Here is a 12251-nt window from a genome sequence, read left to right on the forward strand (position 1 = left end):
TGTGTGCAGCACATTTTACGGAGGACTGTTTCTTGGGAGAGTTTTACGCGGCGCAATGCAACGCAACGCGTAAAAAAACAGTATAAGTCATTATAATCCATATTTATGTCCTGGATGACTGGATGCATCGAATGCCTCGTTTATAATGGGTTTTCATGTTTTTGAATCATCGCTCCGGCCTGACAGGGCATCATCACAGTATGGTAAGGGACGTAACATTTCCGTCACACGCTTGAGGTATTCGGCCAATCACAACGCACTGGATAGCTGGCCAATCACAGCACACCTCGCTTTTTTAGAGCGATGAGCTTTGTAAAAATTTACGCATTTCAGAAAGGCGGGGCATAGAGGAGAAACAATAATGTACAGTATGTGGAAAATTATGTGTTTTCTGAACCTTAAACCGCATAAACACATTTCATTACACCAAATACACAAAATAATGTTATTTTTAGCAACATCATATGACCCCTTTAAGAGAGACAGTATCACCAATACCAATACTGATACTGATGCCTCGATTAAATGGATTCCCCCCTTCCCCCATTTCTGAGGATAAATTAGTAATTATAGTCATTTAAGCATTGCATTAAATAACTTTGACTGAAGTGAACTTATTGCTATAAGTTTAATTAATTGTTTAATTAACATTAATTGGTATTATTAAGTGTATAAGTTTTCAAATGTATTATAAGTTATAATCTTAACTTATAGTAATACATATAGTATAACTTATAATATTGTTATACTTACAATATTCACATAAACCCATTAAAATAAATCTCACATTTAGCTGTGCCTTTTTAATGTATTTGTTTGAATGAGAGTTGTCAGTTCATTTCCCCCCACTGAAAATGTATTTTGTGTATTTATTTTCATGATAAGTAAATTACGATTTAAAATAGTTGGTATCAGTATTTTTATGTGAGGATCAATCATCTCAATACAACATAAGTATCACAAGTATTTATACTTCAGGAATTGCTGCATTAATTTTTACGCATTCAACAGCAAATATCTCAGAATTAATGTTTCATTTTTCACAGCCCTAAATATATTATATTATATTATATTATATTATATTATATTATATTATATAAAATAAATGTATTAATTTAAATACAGTTACAGCACATTTGTATTGCATTTTATGCTTAAAGTTGAAATGCTGGTTGTTAGCAAATAAGACACACATTGAGATTGAAATGTTTGCTAAAGTGATTGAGTTTGATTATTGGCTGCACATTCAGAGACAATTTAGATTTATTGTTATTCACTTCCAAAACAAACATAAAAATAAAAACAAATTCAAAATATGAATACAAATTATAATGCTATCTCAATGACAATAAAATAGCACTGGTAGGCATCACAGCATTACAACGTACAATATGAAAAATGGGTATTAATTTTTAGATTTGAAAAATATAACATTTAACATCATTATTAAACCATTTCAGTTTTTTAAAAGGTAAAGTGAGTAGTAGTTCTGGCAGATACCGATGTTCCAATAATTACAGTCGATAACCGATAAATGGCTAAGATCAAAATTCTATAATACTTTAAATCTAAAAATAAATAAATAAATACAAATAGAACACACACGGTTAATTTTAAATGAGAAAGAAAGAAAGAAAGAAAGAAAGAAAAATAATTTTGTTACATATTTTTTAGGCAATACAACATTATGTGTAGTATCAAAAAATGGATATTCATTTTGGGATTTGATAAATATTACATTTACCATTGTAATTAAATTAAATGTTTTTAAATATGGAATTTAAATGAGCATTAAATGTTAAAAAATTGGGGAAATTAGCATGTACAATTAAACAATCTAGTATCTGCTGCTGGAACTGAAAAATGAAAAAGTTGTCTGATAGCTAATATGGTACTGATATGTTGTGCATCTCAACAATAAAGATGGCTATTTGCATAAAAAGCATCAATACATCAGCCCACACATTCCATACATCCCTCTATATCTTGGTAACACATTGAGATACAGCTACTGTATTTACAGCAGAGCAGATGTATTGCTTCCTGCACCGCATGGTGACCAGCATTAGGTTTTACTGTGCGCAGCATGGTTTTGGTTTTATGTTGGAAGATGAAGTGCTTGTTTGGTTTTTATTTCAGACGAGATAAGTCAGTGTGATCCATCTTTGCTGGAGGTTGGACTCCGAGTGTGTTTGGTCCCTACAGTGGGAAAGAGTGTGTGTAATAACCTCTTAAAGCCCCATACACTCCCCCACATACTTTGTGTAGAGGTTGATGGATACTAACATTAAATCCATGCAGTGACTCCACGCCGTTCTCTCTCTCTCTCTCTCTCTCTCTCTCTCTCTCCCACACACATGCACTGCACACATTTCCCGTTCACATTCATCTACATTCTGTGCACTCTCTATCTCGAGCCTGCTGCTTTTGCTAATGTCATCAGTCACATTACAGTGGAACAGAATGCTGAGGAAAAAAAGATATATCAAATATTTTTACTGTAACTACCACCAAGGCACTGGAACAAGCTTTTTTGCCTAATCTAAAGTGGCCGTGCAGGGAGTAAGCAAATGAGCCATGCTTCATTACGCAACATGTATCTGCCCACAAAGTATGTATGTGAATGTTTTTGCTATTATTTAATCACATACTCACCTTTAAAGGGATAGTGTATTATACTCACCTTCTTGTCAGTCTAAACCTGTATGACTTAATTTCTTCTGTGGAAAAGAAGATATTTTTTGTCCATACAATGGAAATCAGTGAGGTCCAATCTTGTTTGGAACCAATGTTATTTCATGCTAGCACTTTTGGTGTGCGCCTGGATTCGTTTTGCATCAGAGTTTGATTGGCTTTGGATAATGTGAGCACACACCTGCAAACTGTACTGGAGTCTGACTAAAAAGGACAGTCTGGGGTACAGTTTACACGAACTAAATCCCGAAACACACCGCACGATTCTCGGCTGTCCCAGATGAAAGATCGCCATCGTGAAACAATCGTGGTGATTTCTGTGATTGTGGCTCTTAATCGGTGGTACTGTGTCGCTCTGTGAGAGAGGTTCAAAGACAGCCGTTTTCAAGGTCTTGCGACCAAAGATAGCCTACGAAAAAGCATGATCATCGCACAGTGTGTTTGCTGGTACGATCCACATTTACTGCCCAACCAATAAAAATGCAACATGAAATCAACGCGACATGGTGCTAAAACAAAAAACTGCTTACCTCAAGCTCTTATGGCTTCCTCTTTCGCTGCTTCCACTTTTTGGTCCCACTTTATATTAGGTGGCCTTAACTACTATGTACTTACATTCAAATTAATCATTTGATACAATGCACTTATTGTGTGCATACATGTTTCTACATTGTACTTATATTTTACAAAATACCATCTGTAATTAATTTCTGTATTTACATTTATAACTAAACTGTTGGCTCATCCCTTACACCTTAAACCACCCTTAAACCTACCCATACCACCTAACCTGTCCCTAACCTTACCCGTCTCCCACCTCAATAGCAGCAGAAGTGTTTTGCAATACAATATGAACACAGTAAGTACATTATACTTATTTTCTGATCAAGTATATAGTAGTTGAGGCCACCTAATATAAAGTGGGACCTACTTTTTTCAGCATACATAAAAACTACTACACTGCTAAACTGTGATTCATCATGCTCTCATTGTTTACCAATAGCGCATGCTGATGACGTTTTATTCTTCTATAGTAACGTGCGTCGTATCGTAAGATTCAATATTTGTCATCATCGTACAGTATACACACATGTCGTAGCCATGTTAGATCCATGTCGCACAGTGTGACATTCAATAATATTATAGGACTGCTAAAATCGTAATTAGTTCACCCAAAAATGAAAATTAGCTCATAAATTACTCACCTTCAAGTCATCCTAGGTTTATATGACTTTCTTCTTTCAGACGAATCCAGTCGGAGTTACATTAAAAATTGTCTTTGATCTTTCAAGCTGTTTAATGCCACTCAGCGGGTGTTGCATGCATCAGTCCAAAAGAAGTTAAATAAAATGTGCCCGCTGAGTGACATTAAACAGCTTGAAAGATCAAAGACAATTTTTAATATAACTCCGACTGGATTCGTCTGAAAGAAGAAAGTCATATACACCTAGGATGACTTGAGGGTGAGTAATTTATGGGCTAATTTTCATTTTTGGGTGAACTGAACACAACCATACTAAATTAGGGAAGTGCTATATCAATTGATAAGAACTATTTGTTTTCTCACTCACTGTCCTGACAAGCTTGACTGATGCACTGCAAGCAGACAGAATGTGTATCTCATTTTCACGTGCCTTCAGCAGAAATTGACTTCCACGTTCTTTTGAACCTTTGCATTACATTTGTGACAAATAGACTCATGTGCCATGCTGTGGTGGTCAAAATCCAAAGTACAAACGTAAGGCGAGCATGCAACGTTATTAATCAATTTTGCTATTTACTCCTGTATAGTCGTATATAATACTTGTTACAGGGATAAACATCTGCCACTCTAATGACGCAAGCGTACCATGATTCGGAAACAAAAAACACAATGTGAACACATTGTAGCAGGGCAAATCCAGAGCTTTGTTTCCCAAAAGAATCGTAAGTATAAGTTGATCGTAGATCCACTGGTTTCAATGGGTCTACGATGTACTTAAGCTTATGATATATATATATATATATATATCAGCAAATAAGTCAAATAGGTTTGAAGGGTGAATAAATGATAACAGAATTTTCTAGATTAGGCAAATGTTAGTATACAATCTAAATGACAACCATTCAGTATTCAGGAAATGAAGCACAATTCATTCACTTTCCATTTCGATCTACATTAGACAGAAAATAAAACCAGAAAAAGTCATTTGAGCAGATTTATTGCAATACATATGTTCAATTTATCATCCCAATCCACAGTAGCTGGACGCCGCATGGAGTAAGTGTAGTTTTCAGAGATGTTTTTTGCAACGTTTGCTTAGGTATGATGAATGGTGGAAATACATGGTGCTGTGAGTATTTTCAGGGTGGTGTTCGGTGTGAAGAGTTACCTTTTTATCCTGTTCTCTCATTCCTCTCGAGTTCTGCAACACAGCCACTGGTGTGTGTCTATCACTTCTCTGCACACCCGCAAAGCATCTATGCTAGCCCAGCTGGGCCACTGGCCATTTCTAACAAGGGGAGGGGGCCATCTGGGAATTCTCACACAACACATGCTAACGTAAACTCACACAAACATGCGTGAAGACAGACAAATGCACGGGCCAGTATGAATTAGGACTTAATACTTAATACAAATTAATTTTTGTATTATATATTATAAAATACATATTGTTTCTGCATGTCATACATTAGTAAAACGTTAACTTGAGGGAAATTGGCGCCATCCACTAAAAGTATTTTTGCTAAAATATTTGCAAAACAAAGTTAATTATGAAGGGAAACGAGTCTTGCATCATTTGTGACCCAGTTTCTTCCTCATGTTGATTGTGTTAATTTGATTCCAGGTGTGTCTCGTTCCTCCTCAATTATCCTGCCTTTAAAAGCCCTAGTCCTTTCAGTTCGTGTTTGTCGGGTCTACTTGTCGAATGTCCTCCTTGTTCTCGGTTTTCCTGTGGATTATTAAAGATGGTGTTATTCAATTACTCCTCGTTTCCTCGTTCCTTGCTCCCCGAGTGAAGTGTGACAGAAGACCCGACCGATACAGTTACCTCCGTTTGTACCCTCCGTTTTGTTTCTCTTTTTACTCAGTTTTTTGGGTCTACTTGTCGAATGTCCTCCTTGTTCTCGGTTTTCCTGTGGATTATTAAAGATGGTGTTATTCAAGTACTCCTCGTTCCTTGCTCCCCGAGTGAATTGTGACAATATGACAGTTTCAGATTTTTATTTTACTTTAAGATTATGTTGTCCAATGCAATACAATATGTATATTTTTAAATGTCTAAATATACCTTTTACCGTTTTTACTGTTCACAAGTTTGGGATTTATTATTATTATTTTTTTTTCAAAATAAGTCTCTTATGCTCACTAAAGCTGTATTTGATTAGAAATTACATTACTGTAAAACAGTAATATTATAAAATATTATTACATTGTAAAATGCATTCCACATTTTAATATATTTCTAAATATAATTTATTCCTGTGATGGCGACGCTGAATTTTCAGCAGCCATTACTCCAGTCTTCAGCGTCACATGATCCTTCAGAAATCATTCTAAACTAATATGTTGATTTGCTACTCAATAAATATTTATTATTATTATTGATTTATTCTGCCTATTTTTTTGGAAACTCTGCTGCATTTTTGTGAGAGATTTCTTAAAAAGAAAGTTCAAAAGAAAAGCATTTATTTGAAACGGATGTTTCGTAACATTATTTTGTCTTTACTGCCACTGTTGATCAATTTAATGCCTCCTTGCTGAATAAGAGTATTCATTTATTTCTTTAAAAACAAAATTGTATTGACCCTAAACATTTGAACGGTAGTATATATTCCTCTTCTGGTTTATCACTACTATTTTGCTGTTCACATATATATGGTGTGTCATTAGCCAGTGCATAAACATGCCAGCCATTGGAATTGAAGTACCTACAAGCCACTTATATGCAAATAAGACACATGGAAACGTTGATGGTATATCTCTACGACAGTTTCGCCATGTTTACTGCTGATCAGGAATGAGATCATGCAGATAGGATTGCACAGACGCGGTTGTGTGAAGCTTTTAGGCGGCAACATCAGGGGAGGTATTACTGTCTACATGAATGGATGAAAGATGTTTTACACGCCGTATGGAGAGTGATTTCACTACGGGCCTCAATCTGGATGGATCACAACAGAAATGCATTTTCAGTATGCTTGTGTGTGTTCCATCTATGAATGAATGTTATCTGGAGAGCAGGAGTGAAAGTCAGAGAGAGCATGAAAATTAGACTGGCACATATGAACGGAATCGATCATAGATAAAAGGCGTTTGTTTGTCGTAGTTTCCAAGGATAATGGGCTGACAGGCAGCACATATAAATCAAGCGGAATAAGGGCACGTGTCAAACAAACAGAGTGAAGAGCAACGGTCACCAATCCACGTCCCACCCTGCTCACTACTGTTTGCCCACCATTCTGTCTACCTCCCTTCCCAGGCTCAACACAATTAAAGTACTTTTCACATGACAATTAATGCTCATTTGCATACTCAATTGCACCTTTTTTGCATCCCGTCCTTTCAACGTTGTGTGAAAGTCAGCAGTTGCCATGGAGACTAAGGTACAGATCATTTGTTTATGTTCGTCTTGCTTGTGTACATGCGATTATATTATTGGAGTAAGACCGTCTGAGAGGCTACTTTCAAAATGAACCGTAGATTATATATTAAACGCATTGCAAATTGATAAAAAAGTCATCCAAAATTCACCTTCATCGCTTCACTCAAAGTAAAAACAGGGAAGGTGTCTCAAACGTTCACTATAATTAAATATGTATCTTGTTTCCCCACCTTACCTGCCAACATCACACTTTCAACAGCGTATTAGCAGGTACACGAGAAAATTAATGTCATATTTAACCCTGCAGTTATGATTTACAGACTGTCTGCAGAAAGGTCAAGGCCTTTCAAACACTTCTTAATTAGACATCGCTTTTACCATTAATAATGCTTACATGGGCAAACTTCTAATGACTTGGTTAGATGAGGAAAGCCATATTTAAATCGTTATTTAAGTCATTAAACACACCCCCTGACATAACAAAAACTCCACCATATACGAGAATGATCGTAGCGTTTCATAAATCAAGTATGCTGTCATGTACAGGCACTGTTTTCATATAATATAAAACTTTCACTGCAGGCTTTGAACTTTATAGTTGGGAAACTGATGAAACTACGAATATAGAGGAAATGTAGAGGTCCTTGCATCGAATTTATTTTAGGGTTCAATGGGCTGCAATAGGATGTTATGGATATCTGTGAAAAATTAATAAAAGGCATTTTTAGCACAGTCAAAGTTGGCTAAAAATGTTTCAAAGTTTGAACATTTAATTAACTACATTTTAATAAATAGTAAAGATTTTATTCTAGTATTTCAAGTCTTCAATTGTATTTAATATATACAGTGCATGTGAGTGTATAAATATACGATTGATTTCTGAAGGATCATGTAACACTGAAGATCGGTGTGATGGCTGCAAAAAAAATCAGCTTTGTAATCACAGGAATACATTTCATTGCATTGGACAACACAATTTCAATACGTTGTTTCTGCAAACTTGTGAAAAAAATGACGTAAGACCTTTTTCCTCCTTATAACTAGCTTCACTTTTCTGAGCCATTTTTGCAATTTTGTAAACAAAAAGATGACTTTTAGAGGATGACACAGTTTCCTTCAACATCTAACAAGCAGAAAGTGTCCAAAAAAGACTTGTGTTTGAACAATATACATTTTCACAATTTTTAGCTATTATGGTATAGCAGCTATAGCTGCTTTTATATTTCAGGAAGGGTGCCTGTCACATTCCCTCCTATTTGATGGTCTGAAGTTTGAAAATCTCTGATGGAGATAATAATCTTTTCATCTTCCTATATCCTACACCCATCCCTGGCAATGGCCATGCTCCTCTCAACATTTTTCCCACCCCCACCTGACCCACTGTGGACCCACAGTCCACAACTGTGAGTTTCTCCACCGCTAACATTCTGCAGCATGTTTAAATATGTTTCTATATGCTTAAATCTGACTTGGGGGCATATACGTTTTTAGGTGAATAGTCAACTTGATTTCTGACTGTTTACAGGACCTTGCCATATTCAGGAAGGCCTAAAAAGTCCAACCTCAGGAGCCGGTTTGATATTTCATCAGAAGTTGTGTCCAATTATCCAGAGGGAGTGATATTTGAGTGAGTATGTATAAATATCCCATTGTGGATATACAGTAGAGCACAGCACACTCTGTTCTGTCACCTGTGCCACTGTGAACTCATAACTGGATCTCTCTCTCTCTCTCTGATTCAATCTCTAAAACCGTTGAGCAAAGGTCCACCGTATTCATCTTTAAATCCTTCCACCTCCATGATTTTCCCTCATATCTCTGTTCCTCTATTTCTCTCTCAGTATATGTCTTTTTTCTATTCATCTCTTTCAGTTCACAGCTCTGTCTCTACTTTGGTTTGCCAGGGCCACTGTCACAAGGGCTTCCTCCCTCTCCTTTCCTGGTTTCCCTTTACACATCTATTTGGTTCTCTTCCTTCATCTCTACCCTCGGTTTCTCTCCGCCGCTTCTCTTTTATCCCAGGGTTTCTCTGTTCTTTATTAGTGCCGGCCATCTCTAGGCGCAAGATCAGTGATGTACCTAATGGCCTAATTAGGAGAATAAAACAGCACTCTACCAATACAATGGAAATTTCAGACCGCAAGCTATAATTTGACTTCCGAGTCACTGAAAGGGCGCAGTGAATTTACCCTGGTGACGGGCATCTGCTCAGCTGGGCCTTTCTCGTTCACCTTTATCTAAATGTCAGTCAGGAATCAGTGGATAAGAGGGCAGCCATGCCGAGATGGAGGATACGGGTGGATGGTTCCCACATTCATCGACTAAAGGGGTTTTGTTGATGAGCGAGCGGTGTTTCGTACCAAAAAAACGAACCAAATTACACCCATAGAGCATCCTCTGAGATGAACTTTCTCGCTGATTAAACACAGGTCACCATTCTCTTGAAAACTTTCTGGAGGATCGCTCAAGTGAGCCCAGGGTGCTTTTTGATCATTTGAGTGCTTTGTAACTTTGACCGCTCTGAGTCTCATGGGCTCGTGAATAACTGAATTAATAGAAGTGTTCACGGTAGACGTGTTGCAGTCTGACCTGCTCAGTGCCTGTGAAAATAAGTGCTCACCTGTATTACCCATGGCCTTTGACTAGCTAAATGTCCAGGTAGGATTTTGGCATCACGGATGAATACATGTTGGAAAAAAAGAACAACTGAGTGACTGAAACAACAAGCAACTTGATGAAAGACAAGACAATATGTAAAAAAGGGCTCTTTCATGTGCACATGGCTGCATGCTTTCCCTAAGACACTGATTTGCGATTGACCATTCACTAAGCTCCACCCTTCTTGGATACTGTTGCTAACTCAGACAAGCTCAGAACATTTCTTTAAGGGAATGAACTGGAGTTTTCATTCAGTGTAATAATCTTCAGTAAAAAGCTGGTAAATATCGAATTGATGTTACTCTGATGTGAGTTAGAATGAATTGTGACATTGCAAAGCATTGTTCTGTTCAATTATGCAGTAATGTGATTAAAATCTGTGAAGACCGTAAATCAGAGTTTATGCAACCGCTTTTCGCCGTCATCTGAAAAGAGAAAAAGCCTAATTTGAAAGTGATTATTGATAACACTAGTGTATATGAACACAACTCTTCCTATAGTTTCTGCAGCACATTTACTGTAGTACTGTGAATTATTTTGTTACTGTCAACACTGCAATGACCTGAATGAATACATAAATTAAATGGTGTTAATGTTAACTTACCTTAAAGCAAATGTAGATGTTTTTATAGATATTATCAATGTTTATTTAAAAAATGACAATGACACACTCAAACCGTTTAGAAGCTTGGGGTCAGTAAGAATTTATTATTATTATTATTATTATTATATTACTATTTTTTTAAGAAATTAATGCCTTTTTACTCTGCAAGGATGCATTAAATTACTCAAAAATGACAGAAAAGACTTTTACATTGTTACAACCGATTATTATTTCAAATAACTTCAATTATTTAGCTATTTCTGTTCATTAAGGGAAAATGTGACAGTTTTCACAGATTTTAAGTGGCACAACTGTTTTCAACATTGATAATAAGGCATGTTTCTTCAGTACCAAATCAACATATTAGAAATACTTCTGAAAGATCATGTGACACTGAAGACTGGAATATTGGCTACTGAAAATACAGCTCTGCATAACATTTAGTTAACATGCACACAGATTAGACTTGCTAAAAAAGCAAATCTTGACAGAGAAAATACCAGATGAAACATTTCTAAGGTAGGATTGGTTAGTAGTAGCGTTTTAAAGCAGAACTTTAAAAGCTCAGATGGAAAATTAAGTGTGAACTGACAGAATATTGTAATAGGTAATGAAGTCATTTTCATATGCATAGAGGAAGGAATATGGTGGTAATAATAACACATGTATATACAACTTCACAATGTAACAAAATATATCTTATGAAATTGTCTGAAAGATTATCAATAGCCTATGTGATGACAAGAATGAAATTACTTACTGCAAGTTACAATAACAGAAAAAAATATGTGTATAATGAGCTGTTGATGAACTACAAATGCAATCACCATGTTCAGAAGATATTAATGTCTTTGTCAGCTCAAACTTGAAGTGGCAAACTGCTAGCTATTATTAATTTAGCAGACTTTAAAATATCCCTTACTATATTGTGAACACTGAATGGATTGAATGCACCTCATTGCATCTCAGTAGTTTCAGATTGTTTGAGTGACCCAACTGGGTGTGGACATTTGCACTGTCCAAACAACGAAAGACAGGCGGAGTGTTTGAAAAGTGTTTGGAAACAGTCATTATTTGTGTGTCATGTTTGCTTGAAAGAAGGCAAAGCACGTAATTTCAGTGCCATTAGCAGCACCAGACACACTTCACCTTCAGTAAGATCTTTCCAGCATGCATAATTATAGCTGTGACATACGGCCGTCACTCTCATCTGGCTCACAACGGCACACACCAAAGTGAAGTGTCCACTTCTTTTACACCACATGAACATATGTACAGAAACACTTGTGAGACAACACAGAGAGGTACACAAAGATATACATTATCATTAGATGAGCCTGCCTGTGTCCATGCATTCACGTGTGTTTGCAAATGAAATGTTAATGTGTGTGGGAGCGTGTGTGTGTAGAGAGAGAGATTAACATGTTGAATTATTCATCCTCTTGTTGGAGTTAATAACAGTGGCGTATCAGGGGGATCGGGTCTGATGGTTGTTTGTTCTATGATAAGCTGACAGAGCTCTTATCTCATGGGCCAGTGCTAAATTAGGCTGTTTTTTTTTTCCTGATTCAAATCTCTAATGCCTGCTTTGCCTTCTCCCCCATACCAAAGAGTCAAAGCTCACCGTGGACCAGAATCGAAATTAGGCTGAAATTGAAGTCAAAGGGCAAAAATGCATGCATGCGGCTGTGCGGTACGTCAAAATGAGT

Source organism: Sinocyclocheilus rhinocerous, unplaced genomic scaffold (genome assembly GCF_001515625.1).
Source record: "Sinocyclocheilus rhinocerous isolate Xijiao unplaced genomic scaffold, SAMN03320098_v1.1 scaffold584, whole genome shotgun sequence".
Lineage (NCBI taxonomy): Eukaryota > Metazoa > Chordata > Actinopteri > Cypriniformes > Cyprinidae > Sinocyclocheilus > Sinocyclocheilus rhinocerous.